Source organism: Dioscorea cayenensis, unplaced genomic scaffold (genome assembly GCF_009730915.1).
Source record: "Dioscorea cayenensis subsp. rotundata cultivar TDr96_F1 unplaced genomic scaffold, TDr96_F1_v2_PseudoChromosome.rev07_lg8_w22 25.fasta BLBR01001786.1, whole genome shotgun sequence".
Classification (NCBI taxonomy): Eukaryota; Viridiplantae; Streptophyta; class Magnoliopsida; order Dioscoreales; family Dioscoreaceae; genus Dioscorea; species Dioscorea cayenensis.
Genome location: NW_024088177.1, coordinates 6,589 through 26,521, shown reverse-complemented (window position 1 = coordinate 26,521; position 19,933 = coordinate 6,589). Strand labels below are relative to the sequence as shown.

At 31.6% G+C, this 19,933-nt stretch overlaps 1 pseudogene; it reads right to left on the bottom strand.

Moving 5' to 3' along the window:
• Positions 1 to 1,586: 1,586 nt before the first annotated feature.
• On the bottom strand, positions 1,587 to 5,768 carry LOC120256987 (annotated as a pseudogene).
• Between the last annotated feature and the right edge of the window lie 14,165 nt (positions 5,769 to 19,933).

The following is a 19,933-nucleotide window of genomic DNA, read 5'->3' as shown; positions in this document are numbered from 1 at the left end:
TGGGTGAAGCATTAACCTTGTTCAGTAAAGGTGACGGGTATCTTCAATATATTGGCGAGAAAGAAACTGCAGCATTGGTAGTTTACATGTATATTTTCGGCAGCTCTTCAGCCTCACCAACGACTCTGCTTTGATATCTCTTTGGCAATGGCAGCAACAACAAAGCACATCAATATCTATTTGATTTCGTAATATTCCAAGCTCATCACTCACGAGATGTTGGGATGTATACCAAGGAGACTTTCTTCAGTTCTCCCTTCCATCTCACTTGCAGCAGCCTTAGAATCTTCTTTTATGCTTCGATAGATTGTTTGCCATCAAAGCAATGTCTTCCGAAAGGTCCAGGGAAAAGAGAGATCGATATTGATACGACCAAGTAGAGCAACTATTTATTTATTTATTTATTTATTTATTTATTTATCTAATATTTTTTTATTCTTCATCTCTTGTGATTTTTATTCTTTTTAAGTCTTCTCTCTCCGAGAGCTTTGGCTTCTTCCCTCTATCTTCTCTTTCTTCATTTCAGTTGGTAGCGATTATGGTGACGGCGGCATCAACACGACAGCAACCAGTGAGCATTAGCAGCGATGGCGTCAAGCTGCTTGGCGGCATTATCTCAGCCACTCAAGCAAAGGCAATGGCGGCGGTGACGGCAGTGATGGCGAGCAATCGACATCAGGCGTGATTAGCGGCATTATCTCAGCCACTCAACCACGACAATCTCAAGAGGCGAACAGTGAGGAGCAGCGGGCGGCCAATTCTCTCTTTTTATTTTATTTTATTTTTCCTTTTTTTCCTTCATCATTTTTTTTCTTTCTTTTTTTCTCCTCATCTGTTTTTTTTTTCTTTTTTTTCTTTTCTTCTTCTTTCCCCTCCCCTTTTTTTTTCCCGGTCCTCCCCTTTTTAAAGAATCTTCTGATTCTTATCTTCAACATCCGAAGTATCTGAACCCCCCATACAATCACAACCTTCATAGACCAAGCGAGAGAAAAAGGATAAAATCAAAATTTTAAAATTTAATTTTTGAATTTTTTTTAAATTTAATTAATAAAATTTTGAGAGAGGATAAAAATCAAAATTTAAAATTTTAATTAAATTAATAAAATTGAACATGCCTCGGGATATGTGTTTGGGAGCTCCAGGATTTGCATTTTCTCATGTTGCCTTGAGATTTGTTCTCAAGCTACATGAAATTTAGGATTGCCTCGAGATATGTATTTGGGCTATCCTAAGATTTAAAATTACCTCGAGATATGTATTCTCAAAGGCAATCTCGTAATTTGCATTTTGCCTTGAGATATGATCTCAGGGGCAATTTTGTAACTTGCATTTTTTTTGCCTCGGGATTGGTATTATAGTCCAAAACAACCAAATAATCAATTAAGATTAAGATTAGAACAGTTAAATTTTAATTCTAAATATATCTATGATTAGGATATTTTAGAATTTAAATTAAATTGGGATTTGGGTTCCATTAGGACACTAGGTTTTATTAGGACATATGTTACATTATTTATACATAAATAAACAGATTCAAGCTAAAATACACTATAAAATGAAGTTTCAGTTTTCTACTTAAAAAAACATCACAAGCACAGATAATTCCATAAAACAGCAACAAGCTCGAGACTATTCACACCAAAGTATCCACCATCATTGGCACGTCGAGCTCCACTATTAACAGTAACTTCAGTAATAGAAAATAATTCAAGATATTATTATATTAAGAAACATGTATTAGAAGTGAACAATAGGTTTAAGCTTAAATACCCTATAAAAATAAAGTGGGTTTCAACTTTCAAATAAAGATCTAAAACATCACAATCACAAGTAATTTCAGAAACCAACAACATATTCAAGATAAGTTGCAAACTGAAGGCCTGGCGCATCAAGCTCCATTAATAACAGTAACCTCAGATATAGACAGAAAAATTCAAGATAATATCCTAGAAACCTGATTTCAAACTAGAGAATTGGCCACCACTATCAAATGAACCTCATCTAATGGCCGTGATTTCAGTAATAATATATAATAAATTCCAGATAATATACTAGAAACTTGGTTGCAAATCAAAAAATTCACCATCATAGAGAAATCAAGCTCTATTAATGGCAATATTTCAGTAATAGCCAAGAAATCCAAGATATTAAACCATAAAAATGGAGTTTATTTAATTGAGAACTCACCATATTTGACTTTTCTTAAAGACCTAGCAAATAACAAGCAAATCACTACAAACCCTAGCCCAGCTGCACCTCCAACAACAATGCCCACCGTCTTCCCCATTTGTTGCCCTACTTCGCCAATCAAAGATTAAAAACATGGAAAAAAAAAAAAGATAATCAAGAGAACACGCTAACCCATCCCAAAAAAGCAACGTAGTTCACTATATCTTGATCTCAATCATCAAAAATCGAAGCGAGAGACAAGATCAGGAGTTCAATTTACCTCCAATTCCTCCGCCGCCACCCCCACCACGGGGGTCGCCATCAGTGTAATAATTGTAGCTAATGTAGCACTTATCGAGATAAACCTGGCCAGGAAGTAGCACTGCCGCACTCGACCTCAGCCTTCTGCACAACCTCGGCAACGCACTACCCACAGTCCCTAGCCGACAAATCTCCCTCGCACTCCGCCATAGAGTACACCAACCGGTAGCTCAGCTCGTAGAACCCCACCCCGCCGCTCCCCGACAACCCATTCTGAAGATTCGAGAACGTCGTATCCCTCTTCTCCTCAAAACCATTCCTACTACCACTACTCCCGCAGATCTTGAAAAGAAACTAAGTGCCGGCGACCTGGGATAACCAGTAGCCTGGTAAAGCGCATAACAGCCAGTGAGCTGCACGCGAGCAGCGGCAACCCTGGGACCACAAAGAGACGACCACATCGGAATCACGCGAGTGACTTAAGTAGCACAGTCAGTGCCGGAGAGGTATCCACGGCATTGGTAGAGATCTGAAAGTGTTTGGCCGGTGGAGGAGGTGGAGTTCTTGTGGAACTTGGAGTTTGAAGATTGGGCGATGAAGGACGAGGAGAAGCTGGTGATGGCTTGTTGGGTGGCGGCGTCACTGCCCAATGAGCCATTGGCACAGCCCTTGTATGGTGGAGTTCACCAGCGAGGAAGGAACTTAAGACATTGAAACCCAATCAGTGTTTTCCGGCCACGATACTAACCCTAGGCTTCAATGGGGATTGAGGATTAGAGCTTGAAGACGATGAAGATGAGATGGTGTTGGGGTTGCAACGGTTGTTTAAGATAGGGTTGAGAAGTGTTAGTACTAATTATGTTGGGTTACCCCTTAATTACATATTAATCATTCTTAATAAGCTTAACTAAGTAAAGTTAAATAATTTATTATTATATTTGTGGTACTTTTTACAGTATGAATATATTATTATATATATATTTTTTATAATATTGGGCACAATGTTAATATATTACTATATATGCATTTTTAACACGGTATTTAACATGAATTTAATATATTATTATATTTATATTTTTGACAAGGCATTAATGTATTATTATATTTATATTTTTCTTGTATGGTATTTGCTACTATATTAATATATTATTATATTTATATTTTTGTACCGTATTTGGCACGGTATTAATATATTATTATATTTGTATTTTTTACACCCCATTTGTCATGATATTAATTAATTATTTTTAAACAAATATATTTGGCACTGCATTTGGCACTACCTTGTAAAATTATTAAATTTGTATATTTAACACTGTATTTGGCATGGAATTAAAACAAACTTGAATGATGATACAAAAAGAACAATGGTCACAACAAATGAACATTAAGCAAAGTTAAGGTTTTGCACCAACTTACATCAAACATAACTTACAAATCAATATCCTTGGACATGCTCTAGTAATCATCAATATGAGGATTTATGATGGTGTTACTTTGTCATCCAACTCTCAAATAGGATTTTGAGCACAAATACTTTACCACCATTGAAATTTATCAAAACTTGATTAGAATCATCAATTCTTGTAGCATCCCATGGATATGATGAGTAAATCAACCAGGTTTAAAAAAATTAAAATGTCATTAGTTTCTTTCTTTTCCACTAGAATATATGTTGCATGCTAAAATCACCTAGCATGTTATCATAGATAATATTTAATAAACAACAAGCATCTCTCAAAATAAGGAAGAACATTAAAATTATGCACATACTCAAGTCTAAAACAATATCTAGACACATAATTTTTCCTCATTAACTGAAGATCAAATTGCTAATAGAACCAAGAAAATCATAAGTCAAAACTTCACTGTATATAAATAAGAGTAAAAGACATTGCTCATTTTGGATACAAGTAGCCTTGACAAAAATCCCTAGCTCAATAAATATCTTTTGCCTTACCAACATCAACAATGCAATAAAATTATCATTACATTAGCAATCATCAAGTATTTGATCACAAACCTTAAATTTGCTTGATTTTTTTTTTCCTCAAATCAAATATTATAGCAATACTTAAACTTGTCAAATCTCATGATTCCTATTTCAAATAAATTTAGACTCACCAAGATACAATGTGACCAAGTTCCATAATATTTTTAGCTTTCCACAAATTATCATATCAATTTGAATCCCACCCAATTTTCTACACATTTATATTTCAGTCAAGTTTTAAAAAATCATGAATATCTCCCATAATGCACATCTAATTGCAAATATATTTTATAGACAAGTAGCTAATGTCATAACAAATATTCTTTATATTTCACATTTGTTTTTTCAAAATTGCTTCCAAAATCATGAAAAGGGTCATTTACTCTTCAAGTCTTGCACAACAGTAACCTCTAGGATAGACTATTTATAGGAGCATTTCTATTAGGATACAAATCTAGTAAATTCAAAATTTTCCAGGTGAGTTTTAAACTTCTCCAAATTCTATTTCTAAAGTCTTTGAATTCAAGGTATAATTTTAGTCAGCTCAAAGTCAAAATCAGGAAAATCACAACCACAAATTTCTATATGTAAACATACAAGAGTTCGACTCTAAACATTTCTATGAATCATCACATATGCAATTTCAAGAATCCCCATGTATAAATATCCGTGTCCCCATAAACTCATATACGATGCAATCTACAAAATCCAATAGTGCAATATCAAACAAATCAAAACTTTCCTACTAATCAAGATAAAAAAAACAAATAGTCATACCCTAGTATGCAACTTACGAGAAGAAATTCAAGGTATATAAAAAAAACCCAATCTAGGTGAATGAAAAATAAACATAATACAAATATAAGTCTTCCTTAACTACTACTAAAATGGCGGTCGCTTAACGATTCGCACTAAGCTATCCATCACAAGTATACTCTTGATTTGCGAAAATTTACAACAAAATTTATGAGCTTGACAAAAGAACAACTTCATTGTCATTTTCATCTTCATTGCCTGTTTCAATAGCCTGTTGTAGCTCCTTCAGCTTTGTTGCTTCAACCTTCAAGGCTATATCTTCTACTCTTCTTTCAGGATTGAGATTCATCTCGTATGTTTGTAAGGACCCCATCAGTTCGTCCAGTTTCATAGTTGAAATGTCTCTTGCTTCTACTATTGCTGAGATTTTTGCATCAAATCTTCTTGGAAGCAATCTAAGAGTCTTTCGGACTAGCTTTTTATCCGAGTACTCCTTGCCGAGCCAGCAAGCTTGATTTGCTATGTCTATCAATTTGGCATTGAACACGGCTATCTTCTCATCTTCTCCTATCCTGAGGTTCTCAAACATGGTTGTTAACATTTGAAGTTTAGATTCTCTTACCAAGTTGGTGCCTTCATAAATAGTTTGAAGAATCCCCCAAGCTTTTTTGGTGCACTCGCATGTTGCAATATACTTGAACTAGTTCTCATCTACTCCTCCAAAAATTGCATTGAGAGCCTTCCCATTAGCATTAGCTTTACGCATGTCTTCGATACTCCAGTTACTTTTCTTCTTTAAGATCTCGTTCTTGTCTTGATCAACTAGAGTAGGAGGAGACCATCCTTCTTCTACAGCAATCCATGCACTCTCATCAATGGATTTGATAAAAGCCTTCATGCGTGCCTTCCAATATGAATAGTTGAATCCATTAAGCAACAGTGGTCGTGTGATTCCAGCGATCAATGGAACTTGTTAGAACCTCGCCGACTTTGAAACCAAAGTGAATACGGTGACCAAGGCTCTGATACCACTTGCTAGTTCCGCCGATGTGGTTTGTGATTTAGAGAACACTCAAATACTCATGCAAAACTCACACAAACCAAACAAGAAGGAGACACACAAGATTGGTAACCCAGTTCGGTGTCCACTCGCATATGTCTGGGGATCAAGCCCGGAGATAAACAATCCACTAAAAGAGGTAAAAATAAATGAGTACAAACACTTGTCACTCACTCTCCCAACAATAAAAATCATTACCCTCTCTAGATTGTCTAGTGCTCACACACTCTCCTCCACAAGTAATACACTCAATCTCAGAGCAAGGTAGCTTATATAGATGTCTCAACGTCCCAAATATAGCACATATCTCTTTTAGAATCTCTGCGGCTACTAATTTAAAAAGCTTCTGAAATTAGCTGTTACAACTCTTCTTGTAACATGAATTGCAACATGGTCGTGACTACTGACTTGACTAAATTCTTGTTATGTTGCGGGCGACCTCAAGACCCATCAACCTCCCGGTCATGCTTAGTCCAAATCGATGCAGCCAAATCTCCCAATCCCGACTATCGGCAACTAGCCTACCTCCTCAGTTCCTTATCACGCAATCCTCTCACAAGGGGCGCATGCCCTTTTGCATCTTCATAAAACTTACCAAACTTGATCTTCAATTCACCCAAGTTTGGCCTTCAAATTTTCTTAAGAAATATCTTTAATCAATCAGCTCAATCATGCCATCAATAGGCATGCCTTCAAATGTTGCCCTTAATAGCCCTCAATCATCCTCATTAAGGTTACTTCAAATCATACCATCAATAGTCTTCAATCATACCATTGATAGGTATTTCTTCAATTAAGCTTCATCCATATTTAGTTTTCAATCAAATCATCTAAATATGGTCTTGATATGATCTTGTCTTCAAGTTGTAATACATTGCCAAAAATAGCTTCTCCAAAATCTTCAAGATATTTGCCTCCAAGTCAAGATTTCTTGCCATGTCACCATACTTTGCCATGCCATCAATTATGCCACCATACTTTGCTATGTGTCAAATCATGCCAATAATAGTGAGGTTGCACTAACACATATCAACATGGTCAGTGTTTAACCACCAATGACAGGGTTATTACAAAGTTAGTTGAGGACTACAAGTTGTTATGCCAAAATACGTTATGTCAAAACATTTGTCAAAACATTTATCAAAACAGAATACAAAAATTTGGTAATCCCATTTTCATATAGAAAATAATTCCAATTCATTTCGCAATCTAAATGCTTACATATGAATTGCAAATAATAAATAAATAAATAATTCAAAATATAAATTGAAATAATCAGTACTTTTCTCAAAAATTCCAGAAGTTCAAAAAACTAGAATTTTTTAGTATATACATATAATAGGATTTATATGGGATACTTATCTGTCTAATGACCAGATTTTGAATTCACACCAATCGAGCTTTCTCATAAAGTCCTATATTTGGGAATAATCCATCAGAATTACAGACAAAACAAATTCTACAATTCACTTGAATGTAAAAACAGTCTCAAGACACTAACAAAACTACAAAAGTCAAGACTGATAACAAATTCCCCTACCACCTTTAAGATTGAAATCAGCATAGCTTTGTGAATTCTAACCCAAATCAAAATTTTCAATCTTCTAAGAAAACTAGACATCTACATCTATAACATATCCAAATCTCACAATGATTTGAGATTTACAAAATTTAAGCTATCACTTTTAAAAATCATAAACATGCAAACCAACAATTTCAGACATACCTTTTCTAATAAAAAAAATATCTCACAAGATATAATTTCAAATAAGATTAAACTTCTGGAGCATATAATTAACTCAAAATTAAACAACTTTCTTATAAACATGAGTCATGATTCAACCTTTAAGATCATCAAATTCTCTAATCAATCTTCATGTTTTTTGCAGAAATGCCATTGAGTACACCTATAGAAATATGATCATATCTCACAAATTACAAGGATAACAATTCTAAAATTTGGCAGAAGCAAAGATACAATCATATTCTACAACTTTCTCATATAATTCTAAATCTAAATCAAAATCTACAATCATGAAATAAATCAATAAATTCTCAAGGGCTATAAAGAAATCATGTCCGTGTCACCTGAGTTTAAAGCCTATAATTTACATGATACTTATGCACAAATTCTGAAATTTGGTAGTCAGCTAAACAAGATCAATAGCTCCAATTTCTGTATTGTAATATCTTCCAAATAATGTCTCTAGATCTCCCAAATTAAATAGATATATCTGCTATGCTATAAGAAAAATTTCTGAAACCTATCAACCTTATAGCCATCCAATTTCTAAGAAAAATCACATCCCAAAGAAAAGCTCTTCAAGAAAACCTCAAGAATTCATTATGTTCACTATAGACTTGTACACTGTCAAATTTATCCCTACAAACCCAAATATCAATGGCATCTTCAATTGTAAATTTTGTCAAAGACTGTATCAAAATGGATAATTACCACAATCAACCAAGGATTCAAGATTCCAATCAATCAAGCCCTAGATATGCTTCAATAAAGTACTGGATCAAATACTCCAACAACACATCCAAGAATCAGAGGATTCTCTCTCATTGATAGTGACAACAACATCTCATTTTTTTAAATTTCTAAATAAAAATCCTTCAATTTTCAATCAAGCTTTTATACCAACATTAATTCAAGGCCTAAACATTCTAATCTCATAATATCAACCAAAAAATTTCTAAATAATCAAAACAAATTAAAGAATTAGATCCTTACCTCAACAATAACAATGAAACCAAACCTTGACGGTGAGACCCTTCCATCCTCCTCGTGCCCGGCACCACATGTAAACAAGGAGAGACACTAGATCTAACTTTTCTTGAATGACAAGACTAAGATAGAAGGAGGCGAAGAGGTGGGTAAGGTTTGAAAAAATAACTGAAACATAAAGTATATAAAAAAAATTTAAACCTAACTATTGAATTTAACATTAAATTTAAAAAAATAAAAATAAAGTGGGTCTCACAATTTGTTAGTTCCATGTCAAATGTTGCGATAAATTTGTCACGATTTTTTTTCATGCCAATTCATGATTCTTCTTATAGTGAGAGTAGAATTGTGATTCACTATGTCACTTAAATAAATCAAATTTGACAGCTAACAATAATGATTAACAGTATGGCGTTGAACAAATCCTTTCTCCTGTCTTAATTACCAATTTCATGCTTAACAAATGTTTTGTGCAAGAAGGAATACTTATGAAAGATTGATTATTTTTTGTCATTTTAACCAACAATATCATCAAAATTCATAAGGTTGGGTTTATCACTTTCTGTGAAAATTCTTGAGCATCATGCCATTTTTTTGCTGCCAAATTAGACTTCTGAGAGATAAGTGTCTACCAGTCAATTTTAATGTGGGCTTTAACACTATACTTGTAGCATGTGTTAAGATTGAATTTTTTTAGCATACTACTAACATATATATATATATATATATATATATATATATATATATATATATATATATATATATATATATATATATATATATATATTTCATTTAAACCAACAATATCGTGGAAATTCATAAAGTTGGGTTATCAATTTCTTTGAAAAATTGAAAGCACTATGCCATTTTTTCCAACTAAATCAGACTTCTCAAAGGTAAGGCTTGCCAATTAATTTCAATGCGATTTGTAACACTAAACTTATAGCATGTTAAAATGAGTTTTTCCAATAGACTGCTAATATATATATATAATATTTATCTTCCTCCCACATCATCATCATCATTATGCAAGATCACAAAACCCTAAAAAAACTCAAGTTGTGAGAAATATGTAGCCAGCTTTGAAGCCAATTTTGATGTCAATTGTGAGCACATGTTCTGGGCCACTGTGTGTGCTTGCATTAACCCTGGTGTCTTTATCACTTCAAAATCAGATACTCATGTGTTGTTTTATCACTTAAAAATAGGACATCCATGTGCTTGTGGTGAGTCTGTAAGCAATAATTTCTCTCCAATCCTTATCCCTTGGTGATAAGACTAGTACACTCTTGTCTTAATTATCATTTAGGTGCTAATATTTTGAGACTAGTGTTTTGTGCATGAAGGCATACTAATTAAAGGATGATCATTTTTTATCATTTAAACCAATCATATGATCAAAGTTCATAATGTTTAGTTTATCACCTTCTGCGGAAATTCTAAAAAGTAAGAGCCTATAAGTCAATTTCAATGTGGGCTTTAAACACTAAACTTGTAGCATGTTAAGATGAGTTTTTCCAACATAATGCTAATATATATACATATTGTCGGGGTTACCTGCGCTGAAACAGTGAAGAAATTCTGTGAAAGATACTATAACAAAATCACTATTCATAATATTCATGCATACGGCCTCTATACGGCCAGGATGCCACCAGTATAACTTAGTAAAAAACTCTCAAGAAAATCTATACGGCCTATATACAGCCATATGACCTAGTGCAACCTTTCGGGATTTTCTATACCGATCTCTATACAGGTCATATGGCACCCGTATGGCTCTAAAACAACTCTGAATGGTTTCTATAAGGGCTCAAGAGCCTCCCAGGACAAATACAACTCTCAAGAGTGTGATTACAATCCCTCTTTGTGATCTAGAAGTACGTAACGACTACAAAGGCGATGACAAATGCATACAAAACATACAAAATATCGAATTAGCATGAAAACCCTACAAATCGATGGAAAAACCACAGGATTCCTTAGAACCTATTACAATACTTCCACTATGTCAGTTAATAGAGTTTACAAAGATCTCTCTAACTAACTAGAAGTATACAAGCTCAAAGACATGAGAGATAGACAAGAGAGTATACCAACACACATTCATCATCATCTTCACACAAGATGGAAACAAAGACTCCAAGAAAAGATAAAATGGGAATCAACCCAAAAGGATTAGGTGTCTTACTAGCAAGGTTGTTCTTCTCACAAATGTGATGAAATCAGGCACCAATCGCCTGAGATTTTCTTGCCAAGTTTGCCCTAATTTCCTTTTTCTTCTCCTTGAGCCCTTTCTTTCACCCTCTCTCTTTTCTTCTCATTCCACTTCTTTCACACTGACCTCCACTTCATCTCCCATCCCAAGAATGAGAGTTTTACACAAGTAGGACATTTACATGAGATTACCCTTTTGTCCTTAACATTCCATTAATTGACATAGCTTCTTTTTTTATGGCCTTTGGAGCCCATTTATTCCATCCAACTCACAAATGGGCTGAACACAACATATATATATATATAATATTTATCTGCCTCCCACAACATTATTATTGTTGTTGTTGTTATTGTTGTTATTATTATTATTATCCCAAAACCTAAAAAAAAATTTATTAGAAGTATGGAGCAATCTTAATGCCAATTGTGAGCACATGTTTTGGGGCACTGGTTGCTTGCATTAACCCATGCGTTTTTATCACTTCAAAGTCGGACACTCATGTGTTCTATCACTTAAAAATAGGACACCCATGTGCTTGTAGTGAGTCGGTGAGCAATAATTTCTCTCAAGTCTTTATCACTTTATGATAATACTATAGTACACTCAATTTATGATAATAATTTCTCTCCAATCATTATCAACTAGCCTATTTTTAAAACCAAACGAATCCTTGGTTTTTCTTCTATTTATACACTGTTCCAGACTTCCAAGCAATCAATGTTTGGAGTCCATGTTTGACGTCCGATGTTCCACTTCGTGAAGTGAACACTAAGAAAAAGATGCTTCGGTTATTTTAGATTAAAATATTAAATTTAAATAAAAAATAAGGTTAAAATAAAAGGTTTTAAAAAAATTAAAAATGTAAAAATATAAATTATGACTTGATTCGGAGCATGTGGGATCATTACATAGGCTAATGTGGAAAAAATATTTGACATGACAAATTTTCATTATAGAAGAACACATGCAAGCCTAGGGATCATTTGCATTGTGGTTAATTCCTATTTTTTGTTTTTAATGTCATAATTTAGAAACAAAACAAAAAAATATGTTTGTATCTTGTTTTTGTTATGAAAAATTTTGGCAACAATTTCCATGTTTTCAAAAAAAATAAAAAATAACTCTTCCTCCTGCCATGAAACCATTCCTCTTCCACTCCTCTCTCTCTCTCTCTCTCAAAAAATCAAAATCTTTTACAAATTAATACTAGTAATTTTAAAAATATATTTTTAAGAAAAATATTCATAAAAATTAATTATTTGGGCTTGATATTTTACAATTGAGTTTATATAGTATTAAAAATTATATTTTTTTTTAGAAAGTATTTGTAAAAACTATTGTTTTACCCTTGATTTTTATAAACTAGGATATAACATGTATTATATATATATATATATATATAATATTTGTAAAAACCTGCTGTTTCAGCTATTGATTTTTTACTTGATCTCAAAACAATTATGACTATGTTGTATATTGGCCCCTTTTCCCCTTTATATTTTTTAAAAATAGGATGGATCCAATATATATATATATATATATATATTAAATTTTTTAAGGCAAACCCAAAATATTTTTTAGTTTCAAATGGTGCAATTTTTTTGAAATATTTTTTACCCATGTAATATCAATCTATGTTATTAATTTTAGTTAATAATACAATTAATTAAGCTAAAATGAAAAATAAAGTTTTATAAAATATTTTAAAAATAGGAATTTGGAAAAAATGATAAAAAAAAAAACATCATAATAATTTTGTGCTAACCAAATGTGTTTTTGTTTTCAGCATTTTAAAATACATAATAGTTAGTGTATCCAAACATGTTTTTGTTTTCAAAAAAATTAAAAATAAAATTAAAAAAACAAAAAACAAAAAAACGGAAACGATGCCAAATAACCCCTTAGTGTTCCCGTTCCATGGAATCCTTGCTCGCTAACAAAGTAATACATTTCACTATAGTTGTTTATGTTTGCAAATCTCTAGTCTCTTTGACTAACAAAGTAATACATTTCACCAGGGGCGGAACCAAGGGGGGGCTAGCAGGGGCTGAAGCCCCCCCTTGGCGCCGGAGAAAATACTTTTTAAAAAATATAAAATTTGGTGGTTTTCGATTTTTCTATACTTAATTTTATGTAAAATATAATATTTGGACACATAAAAGTGTGGAGTGTGGTGTGCTTGAGTGGTTAGTAGCTTTATCCATAAGGTTTGGGATCTTTTGATCCACCCAAGTTCAAATCCCACTTGGTGTATTTTTTCACATCTTATTTTTTAGTTTAAAAATTACTATTATTTCAAAATTTTAATAAAATAAATCTTATATACAAATTTTAGTAATTTAAAAAAAGTTTGAATTGATCATGAGGCATAACATATATACATATATGTTATAATGTACCATATATGCTAGAGTGAAACAACAAGAGCTTTTTTATAAACAATAGTTTGGTTGTTTGTAGTGAGGATGATCAATTTTACCATATTTTTAAAAAAAATGCAAACTTGAGATGTATTCTTATTAGCTGAATTATTGAAAATCTCATATATTTTCTATCGGTAAAAACAAAATTGTAAATTATAATTTATATATTTTTTAATATGTGTATTCAAATTTTGGTTATATTAGCACATTATTCTTCATTTAAAATAATTATTTTGTTAGATTATTTTTTTGTTTTGCATTTAAGTTTCAGCCCCCTCTACCATCAAGTCCTGGTTCCGTCCCTGTATTTCGCTATAGTTGTTTATGTGTGCAAATCTCTAGTCTCTTTGATTGAGAAGCAGCTTAAATTTGAAACACAAAAAGGATATGAGCAAATGGTCCAGTAAACTACCCACACTACAATGAACTTTAATGACTAAGGAAATATACAGTAGGTGAGATACCCATGAAGAGGAAGGTTTTGAGATTGAATTGCTCTAATGAGGCGTTTGGATGGCATGAATGGTTACTATTAGAATAGGATTGATTATGTACAGTGACTTAATCTTATATTTAGTTACACAACTATTGTAATAGTAATAAGTACTGTACATAATCGTATTATCTACATTTAAAGAATAGTGTTACCCCCAAAATTGGGGGGCATGAGAAGTAATAAACACTATTTATGATGAAATGACACCTTCACCCTATTAAGATTTAATTAAATAAAAATCATTAATTTCAATAACTAATTATAATTATTAAAATAAATAATAATCAACATAAATTGACTAATTTTAATATTTAGTTATAATAATTAAAATAATAATAATTAATAAATTTATTTAATATACATATTTAATTATAATAATTAAAGTGAAATGACATTTTTGCCCGTAATGGATATTTAATTAAATAAAATAATTAATTTACACATTTAATTATTACAATTAAAATAAAATGACACTTTTACCCTTGAGAGATGGTTAATTAAATATAAATCATTAATTTAAATAGTTAACTAAAATAATTAAAGCTAATAATGATGAAAGAGATATTATTTAATCATAATAATTATTTTTAATAGTGATATATAAAATATTTTATAAATAAAAAAAAATTATCATTGAATATTATTCATTATTTTCCATATGAAATTTATTTATTTGTATAAGGGGCATTAAGGTAATTTTGCCATATTTTTTTCATTTTACTTTTTTTACATCCTCAATAACAAACTTCCAAACACAATTTTTATTCTCACTCTTATTCATACAGTCTTAGTCTCTTTCTTTCTCTCATTTCCATTTTGTGAACCAAACGCCGTTTATGTTGTTGAATACAACAAGGCCCATTTTGGATATAATTAATATAAATATTTAATTATAATAATTATTTTGAATAGTAATATTTAAAAATATTTATAAATAAAAAATTATCATTGAATATTACTCATTAATTATTTTATATGTGAAAATTATTTATTGTATTAAGGGCATTATGGTAATTTTATCATATTTTTTTATTTTACTTCTTTACATTCCCAATAACACAATTTCCAACTAAACACAATTTTTATTTTTATTTTTGTTCCTACAGTCTTATTCTCTTTCTTTCTCCCATTCTCATTCCTCAAACCAAACATCATCTATGTTGTTGAATACAATGAGGTCCCTTATTTTTTTATTGGCTCCCTAACTTTTTATTATACATACCATGACATGTTTCTTTGTTGGTATGCAATAACAAGCAGAGCATTAGCTACAAAAACACATTTGAGTTGCTTTATGATTTTGTTGTTCTATTGTTTTTCTTCAATAATGTAACTATAGCAAAATTTTACTCAAACGATTAAGCGTTGGTTTTTTATAATAAAAAAAGTCCCAAGTTTAATCTTGTTTATGGATGATCCAGAGTTCGACCCGTCGTGCCTAATTAAGTGGCTTGCACCCCCTATAGCTAGATGATCCCAACCGTCAAGGTTGTTAGTCCCATCACTAGTAAAGTTAAAATTAAGATTTAAATGAACGATTTGAAAATAATTTTTTTTGAAAAGCATAAAAAAAAGTTTTAATGAGAGAGAGAGGTTACTTTTTAATATATTGATAAAACATTTTTGTTGTCTTATCACTTTAAAATAGTACAATGAATAATACACTCAATAATATCATTTCAAACTAGGACACTCATTTGTTGTTTTGTCACTTTAAAATAATACAAATATTCAATAAAATAGTTCTTTTTTCAAATATTAAAACACGTATTTATAGAGATCTGAACTAAAAACAAAATGGTAAATAAAATTACAATTATTACAATATATTGAATAAATAAATAAATTAAAACGGTAAATGCGGACCCCCTTAGCACCAAGCTCGATTAGAATACTTATAAAAAAAACATTTGATTTTCTCCCTTAATCCCTCTTCTTCTTGTCAGGTTGCTCTCAAAACCTAGTTGTAACGAGGAATCCTTGGGTTTCCATCACATCTATGCATTTGATAACCGAACCTTTTAACTCCATTTTCTTCTTCTTCCCCATTTGCTTCTTCTTCTTTCTATTGTTTGTGAGGGTGGTTGCTTGCTCTAGGAGGTTTTGGAGCTTGGAAATTCATATGGTTTCTCCTTTCACCTCTCCCTTTTACGGCAATTGAAGTAAGTCCGTAACCATGCTTGGATAAGGGTTTTTTTTTTTGTATGTCTTTAATTCATGGAATTTCTGATGGTTGTTGGACTTCTATTTTTGTTTAGCTTGCCATGAGATGTTGAGAACTTCATGAATGTGTATAGCTCCATAGAAGGATTAGTGTGAAAGTTATATGATCTATTGTTATGCATGTATTTTTCCAAGCTTATTTAGGTGTCAACTTGTGCACACATTAGTGTTTATAGCATAAGAAAAATTTAAGTTGATTGCAGCCTTCATCTTTCGTTTGAATTTTTTATTCTCATATGTTTGATATATAAGTAGTTATATATGTACCCATATTCTGTAGTTCTAGTTGTACAACATTTGCGAAGTTGATGGAATGATTATGCAAAGTTAAAAGCAATGTATAATTCATGTGATTGAAGACCTGAGCTGATGAGGATCTGCAGAAATATTTTGTTTATTGTGTTGAGTTTGTGTTTAATTGTTGTAAATTCTAGTGATTATTAGTAGTGATAGTTTAAGAGAACGAGAAAAGAATTGTAGTGGAATGTGTTTAGATTGGATGGTGGAGATTTCTCATCAAGTTAAAGTATTAGTTCAAGGCAAATGTCAAATAACTGGAGGTTAAGCATTGGATCACTTTAATTTTAATCATGTCAATTTGTTAGATGTGTTTAATTTCCTGCGTGAGTGCCTGCTAGAATACATGCAAGCCATTTGTTTTATTTACTTTATTTATTTATTTTATTTTGGTTGCTCTCCAGAGAATGCTTAAGGTAACACTTGATTAGTGTTTAAACTTGCAATTAGAGTAATTTTGTTTTAACTATGGTAAATCATTAGGTTTTAGGATTGTTTTAGGAAGTGGCCTTGAATCTCATTTTGGACTTAGGCTAATACCAGCTAAGTAATCCACTGATAACTCCGTATTTTCAATATTTGAGAAATTATTTCATTCGATAAAATAATTATCTAGTATTTTGTTATTTTATTTTGAATATCTGTTATTTCTGTTAATATTGAAATTATTTATCTCGAATATATATTTTTAGGTATTTGATTTAATTAATTGTTTTTATTTAGTTTTTGACTTAGTAAATCTACCATGGTGTGATGTTAATTAAATGACTGTTATTCATTTTAACTTGGTTATTGATTTATTATTTAAACTAAGTGTGTGATTGCATTCAAATGATTACTTCAACATTTTTAAAATTCATTTGTTTGCAGGCGTGGGTTAGTGATTAAGTTATCATTTGGATTGGTTTAGTTATTTCCATTTTTTATTTACTTATTTATTTATTTATTTATTTATTTATTTATATAATCATTTTACTTTAGTTTTAAATGATCTGGTATTTTGAATAATTTTAAATATTTTGGTTGCTTAAATTTTTATATTTCATTTCTAGTTATCTAATTATTTTCTCCAAAGTGAGATCTTGATATTTATCAGTATTTCTGAGTATATATAAACTTGAAGAATTTAGAAATTTATGAACTTATACTCTGCAAATATTTTGTGTTTGAATGTTTTGGTTTCCAAATGAGTGATAAGCAACCCTATCAATAAGAGGTTAAACCCTAGCCTTATTGACAAAAAATTCTAGAAATGAGACTGGAATTTCACACCGTGTCCGTTCTGTGAAATGATTAACGACCATCTGATATTCAGCCTCGGGTCACCGAGGGTAAATAAATGACCTCTGTTATTCTGGCTCCGGTCACCGAGAGTAAAAAAATGACCTCTAGCATCTATAGTGAATTTGGAGACATAGACTAGAATCTATTACTTTCTACTTTGCCCTTTTAATTTTGATTTTCTACAAAGACAAACTTTTTATCTTGCTTTGATGTTTTTGTTTTTCGGAGATCGCATTTCTGGGTTTCAATATTTGGTGAATGACATATTTGGAAATATTCTTTTATTAGAATATCATACTCTATATTTTGTTTCAATTATGATTTTGGGGGACTTATATTATTCTAAAAATCTCGTATTCTAGAAACACACTTATGTAATTTCTGCTTTGGAGACTATGCTCATACTTAGTCATTTACTATATTTCTGATTTATAGCTTTGAAATATGGTATTTCTTTGCTTACAATATTTTTTATATAATGGTATTACTTTGAAACTATACCTCTAGGGAATTATTCATTTTGTATTTGTTTGAACTATGTTTAAACTTTGAATTATTATCAATTTTTGAGATCGAGATGTATAAACCTTGTTGTTTTAAACAATTTTTGGATTACTTACTAGGCTAAGAAGCTCATGGATTTGTTTTAAATCCTTTTCAAATCAAGAGTTGTCACGCCCTGAACCCAACTCTATGGACCCGAGACGCTGGCAAATGGCCGTACACCTACAAGGCCAAAGGCAAGTAGACATACAAGGCCTCAAAACATGATTCAGAGTAGATAAAAAAAAAACCAATGAAGTTTACAAAAGTATCTTACAACTTAATATTATTCAAAAATATAAAAGAAGAGTATATTCAGAAAAGTTTCGAGAAAGCAACAACCCTAGTGGATCCATTCTAGTACTAGTTGAACATCATTAGACTTAAGCACAACAACCTTAGAGTCCAATACCTGAAAAGATAGAAGAAGAAAGGCTGAGTAACTCGGTTACTCAGTGAGTGGGGTAAAAAAAATAGGTGGAAAACTTTCCAACACTTTCACATACAGAAAAAGAAGTTTATTCAAACCTTTCCAGAACATCAGTAAAAAAAACCACAAGTAAATAAATGTTAGGCAAGAAACCATGTATAAGTACAAATACGTAAACATAAGTTTCCAATACACAACTTTGCAAACACTTCTCAATATCGCCATTAACTAAATACGAAATCCAGAAATACAAATCTCGGAAATATGGAAACTTCTAGACATGATTTCAAACTAAATGTCTCCAAATTTACTATAGATAACAGATGGTCGTTTATTATTACCGAACGGACACGGTACCCGATGGCTGTTTATTATTACCGAACGGACACGGTATCAGATGGCCGTTTACCACCGAACGGACAAGGTACGAAATTGCAATCTCGATTTTTATCGAAATTCTTGTCGACAATGCCAGTATTTAACCCCTACTGACAGGGTTGAGTACAGTTTATTTGGAGACTAAAACATTCAAACAAACTTATAGTTGAAACACCGAATATTCGCAAATTTCTCTCAATAAACAAAAATTCAGAATTTTAGAATCCCACTTTAGGGGAAAGTAGATAAACAGAAATCAAGTAGAGAATTTAGTACATAAATTACCAAAACATTAATACATACCAAATCACTCTCGAAAATTCAGGAGTAAAACCACTTTATAACCGAATAAAGGAAGTAAGTGAGATTAAATATGAGCAAAACAGGGAAATGACGGAACAAGTAAATGCACAATTCAACACATAATTACATGATTGGTAAAACCAACAATTCCAACAATCCCAAATACAAATAACCTCAAGATTCCTATTATCAGGCTGGATTACATGCAACCATGCTTGCCAACCTAAAAACACATAAATACCAAGGTATAATGCAAGATAAACACTTAGCTTATTATATTACATCCCACACCTCTCGGCATGAAAGCACGTCTAAACATGACTCATTCCACAATACATAAGTCTAAAAACTTACTATCAAATGCAAAG